The sequence below is a fragment of the Meriones unguiculatus genome, chromosome 3 (genome assembly GCF_030254825.1).
Source record: "Meriones unguiculatus strain TT.TT164.6M chromosome 3, Bangor_MerUng_6.1, whole genome shotgun sequence".
Taxonomy (NCBI): Eukaryota; Metazoa; Chordata; class Mammalia; order Rodentia; family Muridae; genus Meriones; species Meriones unguiculatus.
In genome coordinates this window covers 103,218,720-103,241,136 of record NC_083351.1, presented here as the reverse complement: position 1 = coordinate 103,241,136, position 22,417 = coordinate 103,218,720, and the positions used below count along the sequence as shown (strand labels likewise).

The 22,417-nt window shown below is 43.4% G+C and overlaps 1 protein-coding gene across 5 annotated transcripts in view; it reads right to left on the bottom strand.

The window, feature by feature from the left end:
• Trio (trio Rho guanine nucleotide exchange factor) overlaps window positions 1–22,417 on the bottom strand; it is a 288,270-nt gene that overhangs the window by 264,491 nt on the left and 1,362 nt on the right. Inside the window, exon 1 of one of the 5 annotated variants that reach the window (XM_060380405.1) lies at window positions 19,993–20,628. The exons of the other annotated variants lie outside the window; for them this stretch is intronic. The gene's annotated coding sequence lies outside the window, so the exon portion shown is untranslated. Of the gene's footprint in view, window positions 1–19,992; window positions 20,629–22,417 lie in introns of those variants that run through there. 5 annotated transcript variants of the gene reach the window in all.

Here is a 22,417-nt window from a genome sequence, read left to right as displayed (position 1 = left end):
GGACCTTAAACTGTTGCAGTAGCATCTCTAAGTGTGTGGGCGTTCTCCTAACCAATCTAAACAATAAGCCACTTGAACGTTTTCAGATCTGTTGGTCCGTCTTTCTTACCACAAAGTGTGCCAAAGTTGACTAGTGCAAAGTCGACCTTCACACACAAACAGGAAACAGAAACAAGGTTAATCAGCTATTTAAGGGCCTGCCAGCCCCTCCCTCGAAGCCTTCCTCTAGGCCAGAGGCAAGACTGCCTGTTCCTTCCCTCAGATTAGCTAAATTCCTAGTTTCACTGCAGTAACCAACAATCTACTAAACCAGGTGCCAAACGTTTTAGAACTGCGTGTATATCTACTCAACTTGAGATCTAATAACCCACCTCCACTAGTAACACATCAACAGTGCTGGCTGGAAGTCACCTCCAGATTTTTCACAACTCAGCGGCATTATAACGTGTATCTTTCTTAAAAGTACAAGAAAAAAAATCTTTCCTTTGGTAATGCCACAATGTCTGCAGACATTCCCTTGTTTCACTTCTCTAGAACAACCCTTAGTGAACTCACCGGTGGTCTGTTGTTCAGCCCTGCACTATATTTTAATAGCACAAAGACACAGAGATGACAGGCAGCCTCTACTTCAACTGAACAGTCTTGGAGGATTCATCAGACACAGACAATTTTGACTTACATGTAGAAACCAAACAAAGCCTTGAAACTTTTAGGTCAGTGCCAACGTTTTCAGTTTATAACAGGCAAACAGGAAACCAGAGTGAAGTGCGAGTACTAGGGGATGACGGTGGATTAGCTGTCCCACAATGCTGTTCTTAATGAAATCAGGGCTCCTCCAGTACCCAATGATTCTCAACTGATTCTCCTAACACCCTTCAAGTGACCCGATTTCCCTTCTAGTGGTGATTTTTATTAGTGATTCACAGCTAGCCAAAGACATCACCACGGTAAGCATCTAAGGAGACTGGGGAGATTTACTTGTCCCTTGCAAAGGTATCTGAAGCTATTTGAAGGGCTAGTTGTGCCCCACAATAAGGCTGCAGTATTCCTCCATTGCACCTCCATCTGCACAGATCCCGTCCAGGCCAGCTTTTCCGGAGTCCATTCCTGACCCCTCCACAGCAGCATCACAGGCACCATCCCCGCCTCAGCAGCCTAACTGGAGCCAGAAGCCTCTAGCGATCCTTTGCTGCAGCGACACAGTGCTGCACTTCCCTGTGCAGTTGCAACCCTGACACTGCTGCTCCGGTTACTGCAACCACAGGCGGGTTTGCCCGGCTGTGTTGTAGCTTAACTGTCCATTGTTAAGTGCCCCCACTCCATTAATCCAGTTCTGCAACAAAAAGGGCTTCATTCTGCATGCTGAGCAACCCTGACTGCCACTTGAAGGTGACTGTCACCCAGAAGACAGGAGCCTTTGTGTCCAAGACAATAGGGTTCCTGTCACTGGCTATGACAGTGAATTTAGTGACTTTCTAATTCAGCTCAGTTTAAAGCAAGATGCCAGCTTTGTCCAGGCATTGCTACTTCTGAGTGTATTTCATTTCCTACTTCTTAATCTTTAAAAAAAAAAGTTTGAATAATACTTGGTTACATATTTATTCCAAACTGAATTATGGTTATTTTGTTTTTCCTCTCTTACGCCCTCCTCTTCTCATTCTTGATCTTTTAATCAGAGAAGCTCAAGTCTAAAGAATACCCAAGCAATAGCAGCAACAAAACCCAGGAAGTTCAGCTGAGTAGCCCTTTAAAACGGTCAGGTTGGAAACAATTACTTGGCAGCCTACTAAACTTCTACTACAGCAGCCTGCATCTCTGCACTCCTTCCAGCTGTGCCACCCCCAGCTGGCTATTCTGCATATGGTGCTTCCTGATCTCACCATGTTGGCCAGCTCATGGAGCTGCTCTTACCTAAAATGTGTACCTTGATAGTCTTTCAAACACTTGGGGCCTGTAAGTTTTGCTCAAATGCCGAGGCTTCTTAGGGTCAACAATGAGAGGCAACCCCAACAGGCTTTTCTTGTAATTCAGCAAGCTATTATATTTTGTTTCTTTTACGACAGTACATTAATTTGCCATGTATATAATTTTTGCTAAATATAAACAAACCGATTCTATCTTTGTGGCCATGCATACTGAAATAGTAACAATCTAACATTTGAGCTCCCAGCCCCCCTTCGGCAACACTGGCTTGGTTGTACCTTCAGAATATTCTTACTATCACTAATACCATAGGTTTCTATGACTTTCCAATCCTTCCCCCAAAGTAACTGATATCTGGGTCTAGGGAAATGATGGAGACCATTTAAGAACTGGGATGCTGACAACCAAGGTTCAACAGTCCTCACCTGGCAGTCAGTCCCTAACATGCCGTCTTGTCAGTATCACCCACCACTGGCAATCTGTGCTACCTTGTAAATGGCCTGTATCTCAATTTCATTTTAATATTTTAATGCAGTTAGTTGAAGAAGGTGATAAAACATATTTCTGGGAGCTGGAGAGGTGGCTCAGAGTTTTAGAGTGCTAACTACTCTTCTAGAGGACACAAGTTTGAATCCCAGCACCCATATAGCAGTTTCCAACTATCCAGGAAATTAAATGTTCTGTTCTGGCCTCCACAGACACCAGGCATGCATGTGATACAGACCTATATGTAGGCAAAACACTCATAAACATAAAAATAAATGAAATTTTAAAATATAAATTTCTAGCTATGTCACACATACAAACATAAACTATGGTATTTCATTTCAAGGGCCATAAATCAACTTTACTGGATGTCCTGGTTTTATTGGCTAGTTAGCATATACTGTGTACTCACTAAATGCCTTAAATGAATGCCCATCAAAGACTTTTTAATTACTAATTAAATCAAAGGATAATGGTGCAAAGTTAAAGATGAAAAAAACAAAATAAATGCAAGCTTGCAAACAAAACCAAAAATTTCTCATCACAATTTACCCAAGCTACTATGCAAAAGAGGAAAAAAAAAGAAGCTAAATATTATTTATATTATAAACATCACCAAAGAATTGGTGTTCTCAACTTTTCCATGTCTAATATGAAAGAAAACAAAACAACAAGCCTTCCAGGACATGTTACATAGACAGAAAGTCCATTTGTCTGTCTGACCTATGGAATACTCACCCCTAAACTCCAAATGAGCTCCACAGACCATTCCTAAGAGCCTAAGAGTGTCCCATGCTCACCTGCCCACGCCACCCGCCTCTGCCCTGCTCTCAGCAGCTTCATCTGACATCACCTGACTCTCAAGACAGCTTTCTGCTTTGTGAAAACTGTCCACCTTTAGCTTTGAATGATAAACCCTTCCTTAAAAACCCTTTAATTTCTAAAATCTACTCTTCGTTTCGGCACAACTATTATCCAAACCAACTTACAGAAATTTTCAAGTTAGTTCTAAAATGCCACAACTTTCAAATTTCCAAAGGTAGATTTTAATCTACTGGTGGGTGGTCCTCTTTAAAATAAATAAATAAATAAATAAACAAACTCAGGATAAATCCAATTTAAAAAAAAAAAAAACTACAATTAACACCTGGAAACATTTTCCTTACCACTGCTGCTTGGAATGACAACAGACCAGTTACGCTGCATTCCACCATGTGTTTTATGAGAATAAGGCAAACACTCCAGTGTAATAAAAAGAATGTCAGAGGCTTGATAATTGCCCACAGGAGAAACCAAAGTAGAAGAATTTATGAAACAAAGCAACCTGTTCTCTGAGACTCAGTGGTAAACTCACACCACAGCCTGTGTTTCCCACCTTTCCAACACACTGCGTGCTGAGAAGCTAGTTAACAAAATCCAGACCCAACAGGAAGACTCAGATACACCCAATGAGAAAGAAGGAGGTCTTAAAACTACAACTCTTGAACTGTGCAAAATAAATCTGCTAAAAGAAGGATTCAGGGTATGCAGCAGCTGGTTTTAGGAGTTTTACTCTTCTCAAATAACAAGCAGCAGTGGCGGAAACAAGGTTAAACTCTGAGTGGATCTCTAGGAACACCGGCTGCAAAGGACACAAGGCACCTTCCGAGCTGCCCATCAGCTGAGGCTGGGAAGTTGTGGAGAATTCCCTCTAAAATGGCTCATCCTCAACCCAGGAAAAAAGCATGCCCTAGGAGGGCTTCCAGACAGACCTGGGTTTCTTGGTGACATTTCCAACAGCACAGCCTGTATTTTAGTACATCATTCCTGGGGCAAAGAAATACTCACATGTAGTGACATGAATTTAGTGTTTCAAACTGTAAACCCAGCAAAACCATGCCGCCCACCACCAAGGTGAACACCAGCTAAAAGGGGGAGAGGAACAGCAGGAAACGAACAGACCTCCACAGCACTAGAAAGCAATACCCCAATAATACAAAGGCTGCTGGCTAGTCTACAAAAGTTAAACACAGCCTTCCTGGAACTAAGCATGAGGAAAAACAGATAGCTCTACAGCAAGCTATAGACCTGATATTTCGGGACAAGAGATGGCTCAGCTGAGAGCACGCTATTACAGAGGACCCAAGTTCAGTTCCTGGCACCCACATTAGGCCGACCACTCACAGAATTAGTAATTCCAGTTAGGGGACCCAATACCCTCTTCTGGATTTCTCAGGCTTCTGCTTGTGCGCGTGCACACACACACACACACACACACACACACACACACACACACAAGCAAAATAATTTTTTAGAAATGCTCAGATCCACTGGACAATGTCCTACTTTGAAAAGGTCCGTGCTGTGTGCTGGTGCACACCTTTGTCCCGAGCGCTCAGGCCGAGGCAGGCCTGTTGAGAATGAGACCATCTTGGACTCACAGTCCAAGATAGAGGTACGTAGTAAGATCATGCCTCCCCCGCAAAAAAAGTAATAATAACAATAAACTTAATTTAATTAAAAATTGGTTCTCTCAGGGACTCACCTGTGTGAGAAGCCCTAGTCAGGCTTCCTTGCACTTTTACAAATATAAAAATTCTAGAACTTTTCCAAGGATTATTCCAGCAATTATTCCCATTCTTTAGGGACCTGTCTGACAAATTCTACTGTATTTTCTTCCCTTCCTGATTCCCCAGGGATTGAATACACTAGTATCAGATGATTAGAATTACAGAGAAAGGCTTATTCAAGAAGACTTGCAAGATGTACGTGGTTTTCTAGTCACCAAGAAGGCAAGAGTTTGTAGCTTAGGAAGACAGAAGTCCACAGCACACTCCGTAGAGACAGTGCTGAGAGAATTGACCCTAGCTGTGCAGGTTCAAAGTCACCAGCTTCGGATCAAGCACTCCTTCCAGGCCCACCACTGGCCTCCCGACTTGGCCTACTGAGGTGGACTTGGGAGCCTCCGGTAATCCCCTAGCTGTACTCGGCTTACCCAGGCATTCCCAGAAACCACCATGTTCTTGGCAAGGCCCATCCATAAACAAGATTGAAACTAGATGCTAGTCACCCTCCTTAAAATACTTTATTTTAAGGCGTTCTTAAGATCCTACTTAGTAGAAACAATATGGCCTACTTATGAAAAACTGGGTTGCCCTCATATCTGTGTGCATCATTTTAAAGGGCCCTGTGGCCTGCTCTCAGGCTGACATAAATAAAGCCTCAAGGGAGACAGGAGGAGTGGGGCAAAGTCCCAGAGATGGGACTGAAGGGCAAAGAAAGGGAGGACAAAGAAGGTCCTGGAACATCCTTGACTGTCTTGTGGAACACACTCCCACAAAAATATCTTCAGGAAGTCTCCCCAGTAGTGCTGTTCCCCTAAAGTTACCTATCCACTCTGTGATCACTAAGACACTGAAAAAAACACCCACAGACAATGAGATCTCGAGTCTGAAGGGAAACGTGGTAACGGAGGCTCCTTCACTGTTTACTCTGATTGACCCACCCTGGGGATCAATCAGCAAGACTGATAGGGTCCACAGTGCACCTACCAATCAAGCAGGAAGACATTTTTTTCACCACTCTTCCCCCACGCTGCCTCCCCTTGCATTCATCTGCAAGAACATGTCTCTCTAGCTATCCCCCTCTCTCTCCCTTCCTTCCCACTCCCACAAAATTTTTTATTCATGAGGGCATTATACCATAAAATGTCTGGGACTTCTGCCCAAGTCTGCTGACTCAATAGTTACCACAGAACACCTGACTCCCAACATAGGAAGGGAACTGGCCCCTGAGACTGGGGATACCGCATTCCTTGCTCATTCGTTCAGCAGACATAACAAGCACCAGCTGTGTCCCAACTACAAGGGACACAAACAGGAGTAGATTCAGGCTCAATGACAATAAGTAAATTAGCTTGGAAATAAAATATCAAGGAGAAATTATGTGCTAGGACACAGGTGGGCAAAAAAAATCACTTTCAAGAAATAATACAGTTTGACAAAAGGGACTAAATTACTCCAAAAATAGCGACATCAGGTTGCTTTGCTAAGCCAAGTTTATCAGGATCATCATAAGCTCATTTAAACTATATAAAACTGGTTAAAGAGTAAAGTTCAAACAAAAGGAGATTCAGTCAGGTGACTTCCAGGGCACAAAAGTAGAGATAAGAGGAGGGAAAGGAGGTGCTGGCTCTTGAGCAGCACTCTCCTCACACTCTCCTCCCAGTGGATCACTGTGCTTAGGGGCTGAAACAACCTATCGGGCACTACAGCAGCGGTTCTCAACCCTCCCAACGCTCAGGTCCTTTACTACGGTCCCGCATGTTGTGGTGACCCCAACCATAGAATTGGCTCATTGCTACTTCAGAACTGTAATTTTGCTACTGTTATAAACCGTAATACAAATATCAAATGTTCAGGATAGCTGATATGTGACCCCTCTAGGGGTCATGACGCACAGGTTCAGAATCACTGTTCTACAGGAATCGCTCCTAAATTCCTGGCCCAGAAAAAAAAAACCTCCCAACTCTGCCCTCATGTTCTGTGACTGGCCATGACTAGCCATGAGCACAGCGGCTGCCCTAACAGGGTCAAAGAGAGAGAGAAAGCACAGGAGAAAGGAAGCAGTGTGAGAAAATAAAGATAAGAGCCCATCCCAGGAAGAGCAACATTTCGGCAAGCAAGGAGTGGGTACACACAGCGGCCCCTGACTACTCTCTTCGTTCTGTTGTCTGGCCACCTCTGGAGGCCAGAAAGCCCAGACACAGGCCTAAGAATGCTACCACCAGGAAGGGTCAGCACAGCTCTCAAGGAGGGGTTTCTGAGAGCTCTTGACAAGGGCGAGGCCTCTTGGAAAAGCTTAGTTCTGGGCAGAGGAGGCTATTTCTGAAGGGCTGAGGCAGGGAGAGTGACCTGTGGACTAATCACTCTCCAGAACGAGGAAAGTCCTTTTGGAAAGTAGGTGAAGCGCTGAGCCTGAGAAAGACACCAGAAAGACACCTGGTGGATGGACACCAGGAAAAAGTACAATGAAAATACAGCTGTAGGGAGGCTCATGAGGGCGGTGTAGGGCAGGGACCGCTTTGATTAGCCCACTTTTCTTCCACAGTCTTTGTTTGCTGGGAACCAGGGTTCCTCAGCACTGCACATGCTCAGACCACCATGAAACGGCCATCCATTCTGCCTCAGTGTATGCCTGCTCCATAGTTCTCAGGCCCTCGCTGTGGTATTTTTTTAAGTCTCTCACATGCAAATGGACCATTATTGCAAGATATGGAGCCTGTATGTGAAAGGCTGAATTTCACTTAAACACACAAAGAGGAAGTTTCTCCTGTAGAGTAGCTGACAAGGGAACGGTTGAGGGAAAGGGGAGTCCCAAAGCTGAGCAGAGGTAACAGCAATATTGTTGGCTGGCAGGCCATTGTCTGAATCCTCACAAAATACTCTGAGAAAAGCTGGCCACAACAAAGCCACCAGCTCTTCCAAAACAAACGGCCTCTCACATAGGGCATCTAAACATCTGGCGGCTTCTTTCTAATTCCCTCAGACTGGCACTAACCCTTCTGCAGCACAGGTACCAGGCAGCTGCACCAGCTTCGACTAGTGGTCTGACATGTCCACCCAAGAAACTGTGGCTCATTCCCACACTTCCCTCACTCTCATGGCTGAACCTATCTGTTAGGACCGTTTTCCAGATGAGTTTTGGTGGTGATGACAGAGGTAGAGAGGTAGTGGACTTGGCGGAGGCGGTGGTGGTGGTGGTGGTGGTGGTTGAGACGGAGGCAGTGGTGACGAAGGTGGTGGAGGTGGCAGTGGTGGTGCTTTCTGTTGTTTCTTTTAGCCCAGGCTAGTCTCAAACCCTGGTTTTAGGTAGTGCTAAGTTTCAGTCCTAGGCTTCCTGCAGGCTAGCTAGTCCTGAATTACATTCCTGGGAAACCCAGAAGCATTTTGATAATGCTTTAAAACAATCTATCACTGACATAAAAGTGTCAAAATACATAAGTCCCTTGAATGAGTCACTGTAGAGAATTACTGAATCCAACAAAGGCAAGCTAACTGGCCAGGACTTCTCTGCTGGAAAGATGGGAAGCCAGCTGTAGAGAAACAGCAATGGTCCTTCTGTGGGCAGAGGGGCATCAACAAGAACCCACAGTCATGCACAGGCAGTACAGGCAGGTCTGGAGACTGCAGAACTTGCTTGTTCATTCCTATAGTAAACTCATAAAAATGAACACAGGAAAGCCTGCTGAGAATTCTAAGCACTTTCAAGCACAAGTTATAAGAATCTACAACTATATTAATAACAACCAGGGCTTCCAACACAAGTGACATGAACAGAATTATCAATTCCTTAGTGTGTCGTGTTGTCAGCTCCTATCCACTCTCTGTAGTCATGGTCAAAACAAGAAGCAACAGGCTGCATGAAGTGTCTGTTATCTGCCAGCCCTCAGTCAGGCTCCTACAGAAAGAGCACTGTTTTTAAGAAGAGCTACAACCTTCAGCAGGTGCACAACACCCAGAAATGATAAAAACCTCAGAGACCGCCTCACAAAAAAATACCCATTCTTCGGCTGACCATATATGAAAATATTGTGGAAGTAAATGTATTGCCTAAATGACCACCAAAGTGGTCCTACAGTATTCTTTTACCAACAAACTTCTCACACCAAATCTCGGTTTCTATCAAACCAGGTGACAAAATTATCCCTAACTAGCCAGGTGCTAGTGGTCCTCTCAAGAATCCCAGCACTTGGGAGACTAAGATAGAGGATGGTTTCAAAGCAGCTAACCAAAGCTGTACACTGAGGCCTAACCCTAAAATCAAACATACACACACATTTATCAAATATACATGTATAGATGTATAGATGGTGTAGATCTTACTTGCACAAGATCCTGGATTTAATTCTTCAGTATCGCAAAAATAATACTAAGAGACGGTATGAAACTTATTAAGTGGAAACTGAAAAAAATAGAAATTATATGTGTGTTCTAAGCACAGAGTTAAAGAGGAGATTCCAAGACGCCTCACATCCACACCCTCTATCACTTACAACCACTTATAACCATGTCTATGGCATTCAGCACCCATTTTGGATCTTACTCAGTGTGAACTCTGTCGTCTCTACAGTAAAAGAACAAAGAGCTGGCATTTGCAGCACTCTGATTATCAGCATAAAGAAGATGGGAGAATGTAGATGGCAAGCCATCTGTTCTGATAATTTACGATATGATCGCTCCAATCGCCTTCAGTACTGTGCAGCATCTCTATGGCAACACTGTCACTTCCTTAGTTTGGAGGCCCAACTGTGTCTTCTCCTTCACAAAGCATGTGTACCTCATAGATGGTCACATTCATGCTCTTCATTTGTACCAGGTATGCTAATGGAAGGCATCTACAAATGGCACTTACAGCACCTTCCTCAATACCTGCTGTTATCCCTGCTAGAGTGAGGACATGTCTTGTCCCTAAAGGATATATACCAGCAAGAGCCTTGGTCCTCAGTTGGGAAGTGAGAAGTGCCCAGTTTGTAGGAAGCTCTAACCTCAGAAAGCACTCAGGTAGTTCTCCTAAGATCCTGACTTGGTTCTTGTAAGAAGTAGCTGTCCAGAGTGGGCCTGAACCCTGAATCTCTGTATCTTCCTGTCTTGCAATGGGGTTTCCATTGCCTGCAGGTACTCTCATCACCACGCATCTGCCAAGATGGGGGACAGTTAGAGACCCTTTCCAGAGTCTTTGGTTGGGACTTTCAGCCTCCAAAACTGTGAGGTAAATAGACACACTTTCCTGGTAAGTCCTGGCTTCAGGTATCTCTTTATTATAACAAACCTGGATGGTTATATCCCCAAAACCCACAGCTATCTAAGCATGCCTTACAGAACCTGTCTATATGTGCATTCCTTTGAGATATTTTTCTGAATAGAGATTCCAGAGCATCATCCTAGAAGTACTATATCAGATAGAAAGATCCTGTGTCTTAAAAATAAAATCCAGGTGATTGTGCTGGTCTGAGTTAAGGAAATGTGGGTATAAATCAGCACTATGCTTCTGGAAGCTACAGTGGGATCAGAGGTCCCAGAAGTTCACACTCCCAAGTGAAGGAATACAACCCAGAGGAACCAGAGCAAAAGTTAGCTGTACACAGATGCCATGACATGACCAATGGACGGAAGGAAGCAAGCACACATAGGACAGGCAAGTGCAGCTTCCCAAAGACAATAGAGCTCAAGTCAGGAAAGCAAACCAAAGACAGGGAGGACCAGCCAGCACAAAGGGAGAGACACTGGACACATTGCAGAATGTGTGGATGGGCAACTAGAGCCTGGCTCTGCCGAGCCTGGGGAGCAAGCAGACCGGGTCTGCAGCCCAGAAATCCACCCGCCCTCACACGGGCTCTCCACTGTAAATCAGCACTCTAAAGCAGGCATTTGGGATGAGCAGGGGAAGGGAATCCAGGCCGACTCTGCCTGGTTTACCCTGCCGCCCTTGCCTAGAGCAGAGGAAGATATCACGTCCACCAATCAATGTGTTAGAAATGAGACCTAATGCGCTATGTCTTTTTAAGAGCATCTCAAAATTCATTTTCACCTTGAGGGCAATTTCAATTACATCGCCTATGCTCGCTGATCATCTCTTTAATTTTAACTTTTACATTATTCCCCAGCATATTTTAAAAGGAGGCCAAAAGAGAACCTGCCTAATCATCTTGCCTCTTTGGACTACAAACTCCCACTGGACAGAACATTATTTTTGTCTTCTCCAGCTGCATGGCACCCGGCATACTGACGCTACTCAGGGGATAAACAACTCATTCATTACAGTGCCATGTGTATTAAATAATGCCCATAAAGTCCTGTGAAGATGAAAACCACTTCAAGTGCTAACTAATGCCAAGCTAGGCATTTGGAACTAAGAAACAAAGATGACAGAGCACACATCCCAAGAAGGTGACTGCCCAAGAGGAGGCACTGTGCTAAGAGGCTGTCCTTCCTATGCCTCTGGTCCCTTTGCAGGTTTTCTGCACAGGGGATGCCCTTCCTCACTTCATGTACATCTCATGTGTACACCAGAACAGAGAATTTCAGAGCACTGAAAGAACAAAAAGTCGTGAAGGTTCACTTCTTTCAGGCACTATGTGCAAGAGCAATTTCAAAGCCTCAGAAAATCTTGTCTTCCTTCTGAGTTGTGTTCTTTCTAGTGAAGTTAAAATATACTGTATGTAGTGGCAACTGACCTGCACAGCAAGTACAATAAAAAGCCTTGCCACCGAGTGTGGCAAGGAATGGACTGCCTGTGACATTTCATGCTAATGTCATGCTAGCACTCTCTCTCTCTCTCATCAGGATGGAGCAAAGCAGAAAGCTGTTTCTATCAACTTCCCCCAGAATTTTGTGGTCAGTTTCACTGTGCTCAGCTATGCCCTTCCCTACCCAAAAGAACAACTCATCAGGTCTGAGACCACCAGTAAGAAGGAAATCTAATCCAATTCATTTGAAACTTGCAAAATTAATCCAAGGTCGTCCAAAAAAATTCTCAATGAGTGGTGGCCATGCACATCTTTAATCCCAGAACTTGCAAGGCAGAAGCAGGCAGATCTCTGAGTTCAAGGACAGCCTGTTTACAGAGTGAGTTCTAAGACAGTCAAGGCTACACAGAAAAATCCCTTCTCAAAAAAAAAAAAAGTTTCTAAATATGCCACCACACTAAAAGCAATGGTCAGATCAGCTCCATAATCTCCCACCAAATAGTGATTCTCCCATGCTTGGACAACAGAAGGGTAAGTTGAAAACTCCCTAACCAGGATCAAGTCATAAGATGAATGTCAGAGAAGAAGCCACCAGGAAAATCACGAGAAAATGCTATTGTCCCCAGGACTCTGGCCAACCTTTCCTAAAAAAATGCCACTTACTCGGTAACCTCAAGTCTGTCCCAAAGGGCTGTGAAAAGAAAAATCTGAGTTCCGGTTCCTCCTGCAGAAAACTGGATTTTCATTGCCTTCCTCGAAGGGGATCACAGGAAGACCCCCAAACTGAAGACAACTGAAATCTGCCACCCATGCACCTTTTCTTTCATTGGTTTGTAATCAGGTATTATAAAAGTAACCTCATTTAAAGAGTGCAATTATTCAGTGGTTTTTACGTATTAACACTGCTGTGAAATGATGACGATTCTCTTAACTAAAACATTTCTACCATTTCCCAAAAAAACTTTCCCTAGTGTGTCTGGCCCATTGGCAACCATCCCAACCTCAGTCATGAACTTCTCCTTTCCAATTTTACCAAATATCAGAAATCTCTCTCTGAAAGTGTTAAGGAACCACCCTCCTTTTAGGACTTGAGGGGGGTACAGCAGCCAAACTTTCCAGAATACAGTTTAGCAAGAATGAGAATATTTATAGAAAGTGCAGAACACAATATATGATATTAAAGCTATCTCTCCAAATCAGGGACCAAAATTCCACAATATGACTTAAGGCAAAAATAACAATGATAAATAAATAAGCAGACAGTACCAGAAGGGCAAACACTTTCCAGTGACACAAAGACCTCACCCACTGTTTTATGATTCCTAGAGCTGAGTGCATTTCTGTGCACATGCATGCATATATACTCACCTTTCCCAGAAACCACGCAATAAGCCAGGAGAGCCACTGCTTACATTTACCACATGTGGTCTCTGAGAAAGTCAAGGGGAGGTAGCAAGCAGCGCTTTTTCACACCGTGACTTCAAGGGGCAGAGTGCACTGGAGTCCTGGGACAAGACAGGTTCAATCCCGCCTCATCCAGCTCAACAGATACCTCATCAGGCATTCTTACTAATGTTACATCTTCCTTCCTAGTTCCTCTCTCTGGCAACTAATGTACAGTGGGATGAAGAAGATAAACTTTTCCCCATGATAAGTATCACGTCAATAAACTGTATCTATTTGAAACTGATGTCTCTTTCTTTCTTGGTGACTCCTTAATTCCAACTTGGTTGCTGCAGGAGCATAGGAAAGCAAGCTGCTGGGGAAGTCCGGCAGCATCTGGAGAGCTAAACGGCAGAGCTTCATCTGCTTGTTAGGATGACTACCTGTCAAGGCTCTATGTTGAACAATAGCTGACCAGAACTGTTGACCGACACTTTCAACTTTAAGGAGGACATCTGTGCATCTCCTCGGTGGAGGCAAGCATCCTGAAATTGCTTCCTGTATGTGAGATAAGGGAAGCCAGACACTTTACTATGCAAGAGGAGTCACAGACATGGAACCAGCAACACAGTACCCTGTAAGCTGGAGGCCTGAGTGCATGCACCACATGGTTTTTCTTACACTTAGGTGAAGAAAGAGACCTGAGTATGAATGCAACTGTGTAATTATGTTAAGTGTGTGTTTAGTTATGCAGTATTTATACACACAATCATGAGCTCAGTCTACTGAGAGGCTCTACAGGCTATGAGCACACTTAGTGCCCAAATGAATCAGTAATGGCTGATCCCTGGGCTGGGGCAAGGGAAAAATAAGATGATCCTTGAACTATTTATTGTGCCATGAAGTGAGAAAGTGCTAAAAATAAAACAAAATGACGGAGACAGGTCACAAAAGATAACAGAAGCAGCCTGAAGCTGCTGCTCAAATTGCAGACAATTTGAGCATCAAGATAATGAAAGTAGAGCTATAACTAACACAATGCACAGAAAGCAATTCATGAGGCCATACATATCAACACACATAAGTTGTACAGAAGGAAAATCTCTTCCTTATGGTAGAAAAAGAACAACAACAAAGAATGATGTTAGAAAAACCACTATTTTTCAAACCTTCAAGTAATAAGTAATTCAGACAAAGGTCTACAAGAAATGCCACAGCTTAACCAGTGGAAGATGGAAAGAAAGAGGGTTTGTGTAGCCTCAAATTATTTCCCCACAAAATGCTAAGTAATTACAAAGGGAAAGAGACCTGGAGTCAATACCTGAACCAAGCGATGAAAGTGACACTACCATGCTGGGGTAGCTAGATGCAGTGGGATGGCTGGACAGCACTGAGGCACCTGAATGGCGGTGAGGCACCTAGTTGCAGTGAGAAAGCTGGTTGGTGGGGAAAGCTAGACATAGTGAAACAGCTGGATGCAGTGGGAAGCTGGATAGAGGGGGAAGCTGGAGGCAGTGGGGAAGCTGCCCAGCAGTGAGGCAGCTGGATGCAGTGGGCAGAGAGATGCAGGGGGGAAGCTGGATGCAATGGGATTGTTGCTAGATGCATTGTCATGGGAAGGAAGCCCTTCTGACAAAAACTGAATGGCCTGACTCTAATGAGGAATCATATGTCTCAAACTGACAAAACGATCATCAGTACAAATATTCAATAGCATCAAGGTAACAAAACACATAGACTATGAAGAGGTTCTTATTAATGGCATCCAAAGAGCTATACACACTAAATGCTATGTGTAATCCTAAAATCATCATTTTTTTCTTTGTTGGAGTAATGTTCTTGTGCACCCTGTACACCTTGTCCATTAAAATGCTGATTTATGTACCAGCAGAGAGCTAAGTACAGATTAGACTTTGGAATTATGAAGCATCACCTGTCTGAATGTTTTGTAAACATACACCTCCATCACCTTCTGACTGGTTAGATAAAGACCTGAAAGGCCAATAACTGAGGTAAGAAAGGAAGGCAGGACTTCCAGCAGAGACAGGGACTGTGGGAAGGAATCTCAAATGGGGTTGTCACCTGCCAGACATTGAGGAAGTAGCCAGGACTAATGAATAAGAGGAAGAGGTAATGGGCTTCATGAGAATCTGACAATATAGTGCCATAAAGCTTATATAAAATATGGAAGGTCTACATGGCATTATCCCATCTGCTGGTGGTCTGAAAGAAACTCCCATTTTACTTCTTAATTGTTAAAAGTACATTTCATTAACAAATATAATTGTATTAAATTGGTAGATTACATGATGGCATTGTACTCATGAAGTCCAGGCCTACAATTCCAGTGTCAGGGAGGCCAAAGCAAGAAGATCACAAATTTATGGCCTACCCAGGTTACTTAATGTGACCTTGTCTAAAAAAAAAAAAAAAAGTGACAATAATTTTTGATCTTCATGTCAGGACATTTTCTTGCTACTAGAAACACATATGGAACCATTTAGAGCAGTGGTTCTCAAGCTTCCTAATGCTGCAACCCTTTAACACAATTCTCATGTTGTGGTGACCCCAACCATAAAGTTACCTTTTTGCTACTTCATACCTGTAATCTTGCAATGGTTATGAATCATAATGTAAATATCTGATATGCAGGATATCTGATGTGTGACCCCCACACATAGGGTCACGACCCACATGTTGAGAACTGCTAATTTACAGACAATGGGCATCATCACATCTACTACTTACTTTCAACTGGTTTAGAATCAGAACAGAAATGATGTAGCTAAATCCACAGAGAGAGAAAGAAAGCAGAGTGAAATGATAACAACTACAAAGCCTTGCTCCTTGAAGAGTATGAGCTTTGACTTTCCCAAGTAGTTTCTTCCCCTTCCAAGCAAATGTAACTTTAAATGTATTTAATGATGAAGAGACAGCCAACTAAACACAAAGTAACACTGAAGCTACAATTCAATTAAGCCCATATGGACCTCTCCTTTGTATTACCTTGGTTACTTTGTAATAAGACTTACTTTAATTTCATAATGGGTCAAAAGTAACCCACAATTTCACACGAAACATCCACCCAAATGCTCTTCCTTTAATTCTCAAAATTGCCAAAGACTCTGAAGTAAAAAGTGAAAAAACTTGAACAGGCCATTAGGATCATGATATCCATCAACTATGAGGATACAAGATGAACTGAGGCTGATACAAATGCATCCAATAAACAGAAAATCGCAAAACAAACGCCTAAGAATTGTCTCACCAGAAAAAAGAGAAAAATGACCTTCCTCCCTCCCACTACACAGCCTGCTTGTATACAGCTTGAAAAACAGCAAAGGAAGAAGTGGACAGAACAAAATAGCTTTACACAGACAAGCCAGGACTCCAATGGCAACTTAAAAAAACCACCCATTCAAAAGAAGCTCCCCAGCCCTCTCTTCTCCCCACGCCTGACTTGTCCTTTCCCTAAGTTAGAAAGGAAGCCCTAGGACTCATTATAAAGTATTACACAGTGATGGCCTAAAGAATTCCCTCCTGGCTAACTCGCCCTGCCCAGCCCATCCTGCCAACACTGCATTTGCAGCCACAGACATCTCCCAGTACTTACTTCCAGTCCAGACAGTGAAATGCAAGGGAGCAGCACCTCAATCAAGACTTCCCCCTAGTCTGCAAAAGACACAAGTCAAATAAAAGAACACGGCCATCACACCTCACTTGGAAATCTGGGGCTACTTGTGTTATTTGTGTAGAAGTAACATCTGATGTAATTAGGTAAGAAAAAGAGACAGAAACTAAATTATAGAGCCCAAAGCAACACAGGGGAAATGCTTGCTATATCCTGGAACCTTTGCTCAACTTTTATTTGGTTCTACCCTGGTAAATGATAGCTTTGACCATCAACACCCAAGAATCTATGCATTACATTTTCAAAATGACAATCTAGACTCTGCAGCATGCTGTACAGAGTGAGGTCATTTTATTCTCTCCCTCTGTTAGGAAAATAAAGGGAACAGGTGCCTTTATAAGAGGGAACTGGGGCAGGTCGTTCATCCTCAGAAGAAGCTGACAGACCCATCTGTAACCCAAAACTGCACCACATGCTGAACAGGGGATCTGAGTTCAAAAGAGAAAAAAGTATGTAAGACGTCTTACATAGGACCTGGACAATCACAACACCAAGTGTCAACAGACTGCCAGCTTTTCCTGGAGGGCAAGGCTCGTGTTAAGTGGCTCTTTTGTGGTAGGTTCACAATAACAGGTATGCTTTTGGGTCAAGAGGGAGGCGGGGAGACAGACAGAGACAGATAAATTGAAAGGTATGACTTAAGAAGAGGAAGTGGAACAAAATGAACAGAAATCAACAAAGAAAAAAGTAAGACCAAAAACTCTTACCTAAACTATCAAAGATTACCCTTTACATGTGAACTGTTTTTGCAAGTTCAGGAACACCTTTTTATTTCATGGTTACAGGTCTTCCATGAGGGACATACAGACACATTAACAATTCACTCCTTATCAGAATTCAAAATAGGTAGCTGCAAAGCCGGTGATGTATAGACAAGAAGAGCCTGTCTCCAAAAGTACCACTCATCCCTAGAAAGTGTTCTTCATTGCCAGGAGTGCCGAGGCACTGCGGACCATGCTGTGTGTGCTGCTCTGCTCTAAACCCAGAGCAGCAGAAATGGTTAACTATCAGTACTGAGATACAGGCGGCAGCTGCTCTAGATACCAGACCTTACTTATCACTTACACACTAGACGGATTCCCTAAGCCACCCTCCTCATGGACACCCAGGAATGGGCTTTTATCTCCAAGAAAAAGCCAAACCGGGTGTTGTACTTAATACATTGCAATAGGTGACTGCAACCCCCAGAATCACAGACATGCGGCTCTAACGTAAAAGTCAAGCACATTTACCAACAAAAGATCTTTGACCTCCACAGCACACATGCCATTGGACTAACCACTGCACAGGCGCAAAGTCTCAGCCAAGAGACGACTCAAGAGGCCATCCTTTTGATGCAGCTCCACTCACCTCACCCCAAGTAAACATCTCTCACCAGCTCCTTATCCTGTGATATGCATAGAAACCTTTCCAAGAAAGCAGGCAGCTCTTCATTCAGATCTTAGGAAATTTAAGGTTTCCACTAGTCACTAAGAATTCAAACTGAACATTTACATCCTTAACCATGATTGTTAGGAGCGAGATTCCCCATAAATAAGAAGGTCTGTGTGTGATCCATAATAACATCACAACCTTGGGAGAGCCTATCAGAGACACTGGGCTCTTTAAGCTGTCAGGGAGCTGAACGGAAGGAGTTCAGTGGGGTTTAGCGGAGGGTTGGTTAAGACAAAGCTTCTCTAGGAGAAGAAGAATCTAACACCAGGAATCAAGAGAACTCAGACCAAAGGCAGAAGACAGCCACACGCCACATCCGTAGGCTGCTTTTATTAATTCAGAGACACACGCAGGGATTATCCCAAATTGGGATAAAGAGTAAAGTGGGCAGCACCCTAGTGGTCACTGACAAGTTCCCCACCACTGAATTCATCCCTGTGCTGTTCAGACGAACAGCTCCTCAGAGAGCCCCAGTAAAGAACGAAGGGCACTCCTCTTTCAACAAACTGTGAAAGAGTTTGCTTCAGCTGTGGGTCCCTCCCGGCCACTGCATCCCATCAGACAGAATGAGAAGAATCAATAAACACCAGCCCTCAAGGTAGCTTGCTCAACCACCAAGTACAGGACAAAGGACAAGAGGCAAGAAGAAGGGAAATGACACCCAAGCGGGAAACACCATCCACCAGGATGCAGGGGCAGGGCTACTCAAGTGCTCTCTCATGTCCACACAGGACCTGTCTGCCTGCAGTCTTGTTGAGATAACTCACTTCAGGCAACCAAGACCACTCCACCGTGGAACTGATGAAGGATGGGGAAGGTCATTTCTGCTTTTTATAGCATAACACGACTCACTCCTAGCAACATACGTAATTTTTCTAGCTAAGTGTGGCTATTGATTACGAATTTGGCTTTTCTCTGGAATTCTGCCAAAAATGAGAGATAAAATTTTATTTCCTCGTTATAGAAATAAAGTAAACAAAATAAATATCAGGTATAGTTTATTTAAGTTGATAACGTCAAACAATACTTTCATTTAGGAACAAATTCCAAATTCATCATAACATTTTAAGTTAAAAAAAACTATCTTGTTTATGTTTGGTTGTGTGTGTTTTGTTTTTTGTTTGTTTCTTTTTTTTTTCAAGACAGTTTATCTGCGTAGCCCTGGCTTTCCGGGGACTTCTCTGTAAAACAGGCTCAAACAGAAAGATCCACCTGCCTCTGCCTCCAGAGTGTTGGGCCACCAAGCCCAGCTTTAATTTTATTTTTCAATCATACTTTTAAAAATCATACTTAAACCACATTTCACTTTGAACATCACCACTAATTTCATTTAAAAACCTTGGATGAAAAGTTTAAACAGTTAAAATAGCTTCCCCTAAATCTTCACTTGAATCTTAAGACAGTTAAATTGCAAATGGGAAAGAAAATACAACACCTTAAAAAGTAGGTTTGCAGTGTCTCATTGGAAGGCTGTGTTCCGAAATATTTTACTGCTCTCTTGTCATTTTGCAAAAATCACTTCTGAATGTTGTTTTTTTTTTTTTTAAGATTCCTTACTTTCCCTGAAACAGCTTAGCTAGCTACATAGGCCATCTAAAAAGGAAAGACCAACATTCACTAGCACATAACACTTTTTTTTTCAGCTTTCCTTTTCAAATTTTTGAGGGTACCAAGGACCTACTTCAGAATTGCTGTTTTAGGACTTAAATGACCACAGCTTCTAAGCATGGTCACAAATCTGGAGCCTGCCACTTAACTGGTACTAAGAGAATAAATATAAAGAAAAGCTTCCTCATAGTCCATATGAATACTGCCATATCAAAGCACAAAAAGCATGCTGATCACTCACTCACAAAGTGACACACTCAGTTCTCTTCATGTAGTCCTAGGAAAGGCAGGGGCTGCAGAGAGGCATCCAGAATAAGACTTAGCAAGAAAGAAACCCAGCGTGATGGCTTCAGAATAACCACAGACCTTTGTTCTCCATACACATTCATTTAACGCTAACCAAAGCATGCCAGGCAGGTTAAAAATAATGCATTTATGTAAGTGCCCCCCCCCATACACACACTCTTGGAAGGTTAAATACGGAGCTCTGAAAGAATGATTTATTGCCACAAGGACAGGGACCCAAAATAGATTGGCAATAAAAGTGATTGGTCCCAGGGGTGCTGAGAACTAATGTAAGCAACATCCTGGCCATGACAGGCATCCGGGAAAGAGCCCCAGAGCCATATCAGGCTTCTCAGGCATGATCCCATCTCTACCCAGCTCTGTGAGAAAGTCACCTAACTGTCCTGTAATTTCCTCATCTGTAAAAGACAGCAGCTGCCCCACTCGATTCCACACATCTCTCTGTGTTGGTTTGGTTTTGAAATTTACTTTATCTTTTTCAGTGTTCCACTCTAAACAAAGAAAGGTGAAATTCAAATTCCACTGACATGCAAAAAAAAAACCTGCCTACTCAACCCACTTTAGCACCAACTGGCCTGGCACTATATACCAAGCCTAAGAATGGTTGATCAGGATTACCAAAATGAATAGGGGCTGTTCTCTAACAATAAAGCATTTAGTGGAGAATGAAACAGCGGCATAGGAGGTGAGACCTTGAGTGGGATGGATACCAGGTGACTGCTGCCCTAGAATTCAAAGAAAACGGAAAAACAATGTATAGGTACTAACAGCTCTGAAACAACTACAAAGTACACAGGAAAGGGGAACAGTCCTCAAGGGCTATCTCATTACCCTCTAGGGCACAAATCCAGTCCCCAGCACCCACCTTCAAATCTTGGCAGGTGGCAGCATCTTTGCTCAAACACCTCCACTATTGGGGGTGGGGGTGACACAGTAACTCATTCTATTTTTGAGCTGCTCTGTTAAAAAGTTCTGTGAAGCTGGTATCTTTTTTCTTTCATCCAATCCAGGGTACAAGTTTCAGTCTATGGCCACAAAACTAAAGCTTCATAAAGAAGCAACCAATAAACAGAAAAAGGATAAGCAACTACAGCTGCAGAGCTGGGAAGGTAACGGGAAGCAACAGACAGCATGTTGACAACCTCAGGGCCAGGCTCAGCCACCCTGGAGAATATTCACACCCTGACCTGTCCTCCCCAGTCAATGGGAACGCATTTTCCCTGTTTGCACATCATAAAGACAGTACAGGAGGATCTGACAACGCGTTCTCATCATTCACATTTAAGCAATCTTTCCTGGAGATCTCCTCTTCCATTCGTTCCCCAGCCAAGGCCACCCTTAAAATCCTGCTGCCCATGCTTCAAACTTACCAGCCCCTTTGCATCCTGTACCAGGCATCATTGGCCTAGATGCCAACTACTAAGATCTGGGGCAGGGATTCAGAGCTGCCCAAAGCAGGGAAGGAACTTCTAAACGGGGTACACACTGCCTCTGGGATGGGACAGTTCTAAAGCCAACCGAAAATCTGCCCTGGCTCCTGACCGTGAGTCAATTCCCTGAAAAAGAAGCCTGTCAAGTCACTTTGGAGGGTGAAATAAAGGAATAGAGCAGTAAATGGTAGTAGCTGGACAGGAACTCTAATGTGAACAGGCAACCCAGGACTACGAAAAGATAAGAGAAGGGAACAGAGTGAAGAGAGGCAATCATGACCAGCACATCTTTGGGGAATCTTGGAAACAAGCCATTCATCAATTGTGCATTAAGGTGTAAGGAAATTTAGTCTAACTAGCACCAGTAATAATAATAACAGTAATAATAATAAATAAAAATCCATCCGTAGGGCACAAGGACCTTTCCAACATTGAGAAGCTGCATTCTACACAAAATCCATTATTATTCTGTGACAGGTGATAGAAAAAAGAAAGAATGGTAGTTTCTGAGGACAGAGGAAGCATGGCTCACTTCGGCTCTACCCAGCCAGTCAACCACCAAAAAATAAAAAATAAATTTTAGAAACTGTTCAGGCCTTCATTTGAAGGGGTTGCTGGTTTTTTTTTAATCTTGGCTTTCTGCAAGGCCCTCACCAGAGATGGAGAACTGTAGAGTATATTAAACCCAAGCTGATACCGCTGAGACGGGCCGTGTCACTTCCAGTCACAGCCAGTCGGCTAAGATGAATCAAAAACAACCTAGACAAAGATCAAGAAGACAGAACTAAACCAGGGACGCAACGGCCCTGCTAACTTCTGCCTCGCCCAAGGCTTGTCGCTTCAATTGCTAGCTCCCAATGACCCGGATTGCCGTCCTGATCTCCCCCAATCTGAGAACTGAACCTGAGCTGTCAGCCTCCGGCGCTCACC